The sequence below is a fragment of the Sander vitreus genome, chromosome 1 (assembly GCF_031162955.1).
Source record: "Sander vitreus isolate 19-12246 chromosome 1, sanVit1, whole genome shotgun sequence".
In the NCBI taxonomy this organism is placed as follows: Eukaryota; Metazoa; Chordata; class Actinopteri; order Perciformes; family Percidae; genus Sander; species Sander vitreus.
Window position 1 is genome coordinate 22,775,356 of NC_135855.1, and position 8,793 is coordinate 22,784,148.

At 39.5% G+C, this 8,793-nt stretch overlaps 1 protein-coding gene across 5 annotated transcripts in view; it reads right to left on the minus strand.

The window, feature by feature from the left end:
- Nucleotides 1–8,793, minus strand: part of mical2a (microtubule associated monooxygenase, calponin and LIM domain containing 2a) — a 35,314-nt gene that overhangs the window by 24,428 nt on the left and 2,093 nt on the right. The window lies entirely within an intron of this gene.

Genomic DNA, 8,793 nt, shown 5'->3' on the forward strand with positions numbered 1-8,793 from the left:
ATTTTATATAAATAACATGCCATATTGTCTTTAAAATGGGTAAAACATGGTTTTCCTATTATTGCGACCTGCAAGGAATGGAAACCTTTCATTCCACTAACAATGGATGAGTAGACTGGAAAAGTAATTGTGGTATTTTTCATTCCAGTTGAAAACCAAACAATGTTTTCAGCAGTAAAAAGAGAAGACTTTGAAACTAATTGTAATGCAAGCCCACACAAACACACATTGATTGGTTTTGATTGGGTATGCATGCTTAATAGTCCACCTTCTACATTCACTATGCTTACATATGAGCCTGCGTGTGAAAGACACTTACTAAAACACACGCTCGTGTCAGAATAGAGCTATACTGACAGAATTAAATACAATGTAGTTTTCTCTTGCCTCCAATCAACCATCAAGCATTTTGAAAACCATGCCAGAACTCAACATCAAAGCAAAATGTGGAATTTTTCCTGCATTTAGCATGTGTGTGCTTACTTGGGTGGAGACCACAGCTTCTGTGAGTTTTGGGAAGAAGTCTGCCTTTGATATTTTAATGTCCCATGGAGTGGGGTGGACAGGGTTAGAGGAGAGGTCAGGCTAACAGCCCCCCCACAGTAATCCACTATACACACCCCGCCCCAGGGCCTCAGGTGGTAGTGTGACCATGCCATGGAACTGTTCATAGTGAGCTCTAGTTTGGGACAATACACCAACACAATTCAAAACTTAGTCGTTATACTCGGCCATCGACCATTCAGTCTTGGGCCACAACATGTTTGTTTGTGATTTGAATGTGGTGAGATTTTGAATGTTGCTCCTACAGCAGTGTTTGTCCCCATGCTACAATTAGCATACTCATTTGCACAATATCCTGTTTAGCTGTGTGTTTGCATCCTGTTTTCAGAGAAATATTCAGGCAGAAAAAGGAACACCAACCAGGCCGTAGAAATACTGTACACCCAGGTGACCCTCAGTTTGCTTAATACACCTTTGTAGCTTCAAAAAGCCCATCCTGTGGGTTGATACTGTGTACCCCCGAGGCCTTTAACAAGCTCAAACATTCAGCTTCAAACTCAGAGAGCTGACATTCCTTCCTCCGTGCATAGAAAAGCCCTGAACTGCTCCATCAGCATGAGTCCTAAACTCTGCTAGCCCTCTCACTGGCTTCACTAGCCAGATAGGCACAAGACCACCTCCATAGTTTTTTGGGGGAATTTACTCTCTGATTGTCAATGACAAGTGATGACTGAGACAGGCATGATATATGATGCAGGTGCTTTAATCATCCATGCATGGCAGCAGACTGTGATGGGAAAATTGCTGTGTATTGTAGCATGTGGTATGTGGATTGTTTGGGGCCTACATAATATCTTCTATAAAGCCTCTCTGGAGTCATATCTTTTGACAGTTGAGTTTAAAATAAGTTTGTGTGAGGTACATTTCTGCCAGAAAAAGGATTTGCACTTACATTTTCATAACTGCTGTTTGTGGCTGTCTTTTCACAAGAACAGCTACTAATACTTTTATGTTGACATCATTTTATTCTAAACATTGGCCAGCATTCAATAATCTCTTGAGCCTTTGGTGAAAAGTTCAAACAAAGACAAGTTGACTGCACTTGCTTTCACGTTTCAGTCCAAGTAAAGCGGTGAAAAGGCACAACTATTGGAACCATCTGTTGTACAAGTCTGCGAGGACTAATGAAAAGGTACCACTTACTCTGTCTTCATAGCCAAGTCAATGCTCAACACTCAAACTGCATTGTCTCCGGCAGAGGCCAATGACTTCACCATCTTAGTCTGACAGAATGGAAAGTCACTTGTGGGCAGACAGAACAAACCCACAGAAAGACTGTAAAAATACAACTAATGACAGATGAAGAGGAAAGAATATACACACACACCATACATCACAACGAAACCATATAATGCTTAAGAGGATCAGAGCAGCAGGTTTTAAGTCTCCTGTCTGTTTAGAAAATTATCTGATTGAGTGAAACCGCCTGCGGCTAGTTGAGAAAGTAAAGGGCCACGATTAATTTCTTTGTAAGCAGTGAGGAACTTATACAGTGATGTATATAGTTTATTTGTTTTATTTAACAACTTAAGCACTTCTATCTCCCGATACTTATGTATAATTTTACCAGTGTTCATGTAATTACTGTACTGACACATTGCCCAAAGAGATCGAGTGTATAGAAATAAAGCACTGCTGTGTGTCTGAGAGACATGGAAAGCTATCAGTTTCCAGTATGATAAAGGGGGAATGTTAGGAATGTGAAAAAAGTATCTGTTACACCTGGACGGCAATATCAAAAACATGCACATATACACTTTTATACACTCACATATCCTCCCACATTCCTGCAAAACACATACACAACGTTTTGGATATTAAACAGTTCATTTTTTATACACTAATGAAACTCATCATTAGTGGTCTAAAACATGGATGGCCAGACAAGGAACAACCAAGTCAATTTCAAGTCTCATAGGACAAAGCTGGCTTTAGTCTACATTTTGCATATCGTCAACAAATCCCATGAAAACCCACAATGTGTGACTTTCTAAATTCCCAATCCAGTCTGTGACACAAGCCTCAGGCCATGTCATTTCTACTGAACACTGAAATCTTTAAAAACGGGTCAGAAACATATTGTTTCTTTTTAAAGCTAAATCATTTCCTTTAACAGCTGGGCAACATAGTTTTAGGCCAAAGTTACTCAAACAGAAGTAAATACTATTTACTTCTTACTAAATAGTACATTTGTTGGAGACTATATTCCACAGCAGATTAATACACATGTGGTGCCCTTGTGAGTATTTACACCAGGTGTAGAGATTGACAAAAATAAACTTCAGTGTCAGTGTTTTTGTTTTTTAACAAAACATGTGTCCATGGCACAGGGGAATACAATATAGCAGGCTTTGGCTACACAGGTTATACTTGTTAGTAAGATCAATTCATGGTTGGTTTTTGTCTTTTCATTGGATTTGCTGACAATCTTATCCCCAAATAATAATTTACTATGTACAGTATATGACCACCCCAAAAGTGACCATGTGTTTACCACGGCTCCTAGCAATAGCCAGTCCTATTCATAATATAGTTTGACTCTGACAATGACAAAACTGTAAGGACACTGAACCAAGTGTCCAACTGGTGACACAATGTCTTCAGTTGTTTTTGCAGAGCACATAGCTTCAGGCTATCAGAATACAAAGGGAAGCTGACAACACAAGGAAAACATTGGAAGTGCTGGGAAATGCACATACTGTAGTGTAGCCAGCCAGCAACAGTAATTACAGACTGGACTGAAGAAAACCAGGAAGGAACCCTCTGTAGGCCCGATAAGCGGGCAGTGTGCCTCAGAAAACAGTGCACTCATGTGGACTGCCCTTCAACAGGCCCCAGAGCTCCACAGTATTATCTCAGCTCTCTGAAATCTGTCTGCGTGTTCGGGGAGCAGTGCCAAAACAAAAGAGGATATGTCACGAGCAAGGTAGAATCACTGGCAGAATGCAGTAAATGTCAGTCAACTTCAGAGAAAAACACCTTCATCAACAGGAGCAGGCTTGTGAAGCTTCAGGGCTGCTGTCTGCAGGCCTGTCTGGCCTGCAAGGTGTGCTCGCCACACGGCTCCTTTAGAGAATAATTTATCTGGACACACTGAGCACAGACTAATGCCTGCCCAGCTACTGACACAAACAATTCACTTGAACAATTATTTTGACCCTAACTACACATTATCATCTCTTACAAATAATTAGTCTACTGAATTTGTTATAATTTACAGTAAGTGTGTCCAGTGTTTGAAAAAAAGAGATATGGCCAAAGAAAACATACTCACTAGGGAACATGGATCCTCCTAAGCGTCAAAAAATGTAGTAAATATAAACCACAAGGTGAAGATAAGCTGCAAATTGACTAGCACTAAGGTTCAAAGATCAGTAGGCATCTTTCATTCATCCATATCACGGGGGGGGGCACAGTGCAGGTTTAGATGCCGGTATTACTGGAATAACTGGCAGGAATAGCAGATTCTGTAAGTCAACAAAAGTCAGGCTCAGAATAGACAAGCATCATGTTGCAGAAAAAAACAGCACATGACATGAAAAGATCAACAGGGCCTTAGACCCTATAAACAAGACACTCTGTGAACTAGATTACCTCAGATGAAAACAGAAATGTTCAAAGTTCAAATCAATAACAGTAAAGTGTTCAGGGTTTACTAGTGTTAAACTGTAGCAGGGCCTGGTAGCAACACAGAGTGTTACATTGGCCACTATTAGACTGCAACTCCAGGAGTGTTTTGGTAGTGAAACTGAATCATGGTGATACACTAAAAAAATGAACATGTAGTAGTGTGGATGTAGCCTGAGAAAAAGATACAATGCACCTTATTCTACATTTCAAAGAGCTCTGAGTGCTTCGACAAGTGCGTGAGAATCCCTCAGACGCCTACCATCCAAACTCTTCCTGTGGAGTGTGTCTGGTTTCCTGTTCGGAGGAGAGCTGCCTCTGTGTTTTTAAAGCATGACTAAGATATGTTTTCTTTTCAGTGTGCTCCTGTCACTGACCAGATGGAATGGGTTAATGATATCCTGGGGTGACATTAACACAGCAAAGTCTCCTTAGGTCTCCTTCAGTGGCATAAGTGGCTTCATCTTTAGGTGTGATATATGTCCCAACATTTCTTGCAATGTAGCAACAGCTTTTAAGAAAGCAGAAATAAAGTGTTTTTGTTTTTTTAATACAGTCAGGGGAACAACATGCCCCACCTATCTCTGAAAGTTCCTATCTCTTTTGTGTTTGCTGATGCCTGGACACACGTGTTCGTTTTCATGCCGTGGAACAAGGAAGGAAACATATTGCAGAGAGGAAGGAGAAAGTTTACAACACCTCCCTGGCAAAAATGAGCACAAGCTTACACTCACAGTTACTTCATCGGCTGCGTGAACCACGGTTACATTGTTTTCATCCACAGCATGATGTCCTCAAATAGCTTTATTACTCTGATGTATTTACTGATTCAATCATTTATTCACTAGGACTTAAACAGTTTTTCTCAGTCGCTTTGGTACATTTCTCTAATCATTCTTAACATTTGCAAACCAGTAAGTCGATTTCTCAAAACAATTATTACAAACAGCACCACACAACGGATGACCTGCAAAAGCCTGTAACTTGCTCAAAATCTCTAGTCCATTCCTCAAAAGTAAATCTTTATGTCGATTAACATGTCAGTGCCATCAGAATGTCAAGTCCTTGTGTCATTGTTCACAAAGAAGATGCTTAGTTTTGTCAAAAACTTAGTCGTGTTGTCAATATAGAATTGTACTCTTTAGATGTTTTCTGATATACACTATGGCTACATTTTTGATGACAATGATTGAAAATGCACAACAACGCACTTTTTCTGTATGGAATTCATACATTTCAACAGTAGAAAGTAGGCCTGCACGATATTGGAAAAAACTTACATTGCGATATTTTTTTTCCCTGCTATATATATTGCGATATGAAAAAAAGACTAATTTTTACAAGAGGACATAAATAGCCCTATTTAGAAATACTAAATCATTCTCAACTACTGGGGTGATTTTGTAGGGGAGTGCATCTACAAAGAAAATAAAAATGAAAAAGGAAATTTTCTTATGTGAACCAGTCTTTGTTGAACTTTAATGTTTTACAAAAACAAAAGCAAGTAAGCGCTGTGATTACTCTTCTGAAGTGATTTTGGAGAGGGAAATTAGGAAGAAATACACTGGTTGACTGACATGACACCATTATATTCATATAATATCAATCCAGGCAAAAGTGAATGATATTAATAATGCATGCATGTTGCTTCCTCTAAATTTCAGGTTGTGGTCGACTAGCGGGGCCTGCCTTGGTTGTTTGATAAATTGATTAAAATTGATCATGATTGTTGGTTTGCTGTGCATGCAGAGCCTGCATGTCACACTCTTGCAACAAACTGTGTATCCAAGAGCACATAAATCAGTGTAAATTACGTTATATCAGAAACAGACTGCTGTTGTAGATTAGTGTTATGTTTCCAGCGTCGCAGCTCCGAACCGTAACGTTAGTTGGGACAGACGCCTTGTTTCTTTAGGCTAACTATGTTAGCTTTAGCCTGGCTGGTAGCAGCTTTCTGCGGTGAAAAATGGCCGGGAGATGTCGTGATTACGTTGCATTAATCAGGTGATTTAGCAGCGAACATAAAACACTGAGTAGCTTCACTACCCATGGAAAAGCATGTGCATCACTGTGTCAGCGGCAGCTTACGGTACTTTTCTACACACGGGAGGCAAAATTACGAATCCCACTATGGCCACGCCAAGACCCGCCCTACGAAGCAGCTCGATTGGTTGGGGTTAGGCATTTGACCTCGAGTGGTTAAGGTTAGGGTTAGGGGATTGGTCAGGGGATAGGATCTGTACATGTAAGCATGGACGCCTGGCCAGTAGTAGTGTGTGAATGCTATTGAAGGGCGGGTCTTGGTGTGGCCATAGTGAGATTCGTAATATTGCACACGGGAGAGCCTCACTTCCCATAACAAACCCCGTTGTTGCGTTTAAAGACATATTCAATGAACTTATGCCTAGATGTTTCGGGGGGGTAAGAGAATTTAACAGACATCCAGTATATTATATTTTGATCAACATGACATGAGCAATTGATCATGTAAAAAAAAGCAGACAGGTTAACATGATCAATTGCATGCATGTACAAAATCAATTGCAATTTGACCAAAACAATGATAAACTGCTTTTATCTTGTGCACACGTGACTAGATCATGTGAAGGTTGAACAAGCAGTTTTGAGAGTGTCAATTGTGATCTGAGAAATGTACCAAAGAGACTGAGAAAAACTGTAATCATTGAGTTATTCATTTAATTGTTTGATCTATGTACTTATCTATGTATCTCTATTCTCTTTATCTACACTATTTGTTGTTTGTGAAACTAAAATGTGAAATGGATAGTTTGGATCTGTTGAAGCGGGGCTGTCACTTTGTAACTCTGTTCATTGTTCATTGTGAATTGCTGTTCTTGTCATTGTTTGGTTGTTCTCTCGAGAAAATAATTAAACCCTTCCACCGAATACCTAAACTTTTAATCCAGTTTGCAGCCTGTCTTTATTTTGTTTCAACAAGGTCTCTTCTTCACCCAAATTCCTCCCTCGCTGAACAGAAACTTCCACCACAGAGGTCAGTTTAAGTGTATGCTTTAAATGTGTAAGTGCACGCTATATTTAAAATATTTTCACCCCTTTACCTTGCCATCAGACAGCCCTTTCCAATGTTATCTATGCTCTCTTCAAAGTCACCAGACTCCTAAAAAAAAAAACCTAACAGAACCTGGGAGTTGCTGGTCTAGTGCTGCCTCGATCAGTTAGTACGTTTGTGTTATTGTGTGACTTTGGTGTTTTAATGGGTTAGTCCGGATTCACCAAAGTCACACAGTAACAAACAAACTAACAATCTTACTGGAGTGTCTGAAATGCTTTAAGGGGGTTATCCACAGTCAAGATATGTAAAAGTTGAGTTAGTTAACATCATTTCTTAATTTTCCGTAAGCATCAACATAATTTAGGCCTCATTTGGCCGTGTGATTGGAGGGACCAGTGCAGCTTTCTGTAATGCTGTTTTTATCTCCACACACAGTTGTTAAGTTAAACTCCAGTAAAGCTGGTAATTACAAACTAAAAATGAAAGGCAGGCACAAGAATTCGCAGTTGTAAGCTACTGCAGCAGTGTTGAAGCGTATCATGCTAAGAGCTTTTTCAGACATTTTGCCAACAGTCAAAGTACAGTTTGAAAGATGTGGAAGTGTGTATTTAAATGTCAACAGAAGTAGTTGGCTACACCAGTTTCTCACTGTGTTACAGTGAAGTCCAGTACATTAGTTACATTTGCTCATACAGTGCTAATATACAGCCTTGTGAGATGTTTGTATGTTCGCTCGGTTCTAAGGCAACTGTATTTGTCGAAAGGACGAGAACATGATTCAGAGCTAAACCTGTAATAATTTAGCATGTTTTGAACATAAGCCTTGCAGCTATTTGGCAAAAAACACAAGACTGTTTGATAAAGTATTCGCCAAAAAGACTACTTATCTTATTGAGCGTTACAATACAGTGTCTTTTCATATATTTATATCATAGGACATGAATGACTCAAAAAAAGGCTTACTAAAAGGGAAATTCCAGCAAGAGGAGAATAATGTGGTTGCTGTTGAATATTTATACACAAAGAGTTTTTTTAATCACAAGGAGCATAAATCACATGGACCATCAGTATCTGGGCCAGATACTATATGTATGAACACTGTTTATGTGTTAGCACGATGACTGGTAGAGTCATTCTGAAATAAAGTTTGGATCCTACGGTCGTAAAGTACACAGGAAATGATTGCTCACACAGCAGTGGGAAGAACTACCACTGTTTGTATGACTCTTCTGACCCTTCTTTAAAAAGTTGCTTAACAAACATTCATCATCTTGCAAGACACATGAATCATAGTGGACTGAGTGCTCATGCAGTATTGACATGTGGAAGAGAGATAAGCTTTTTTTCTCATTGAGTCCAAATTTCAGTTGTTTCCTGCTTCATCAGGAATTTGGTGTTTATCAAATGTTCAGCTGTGATTAAACACACTACAAAACATTAACTGTAGCAGTATCTCTCACTCACTGAGCTTCATTCAGTAACCAGACAGTGCAGCCTGTCAACACCACACCTTTTATCACTATGCGGTTTATGTCATTACAACCCCAAAGACAGGCTGAGGCTATTTA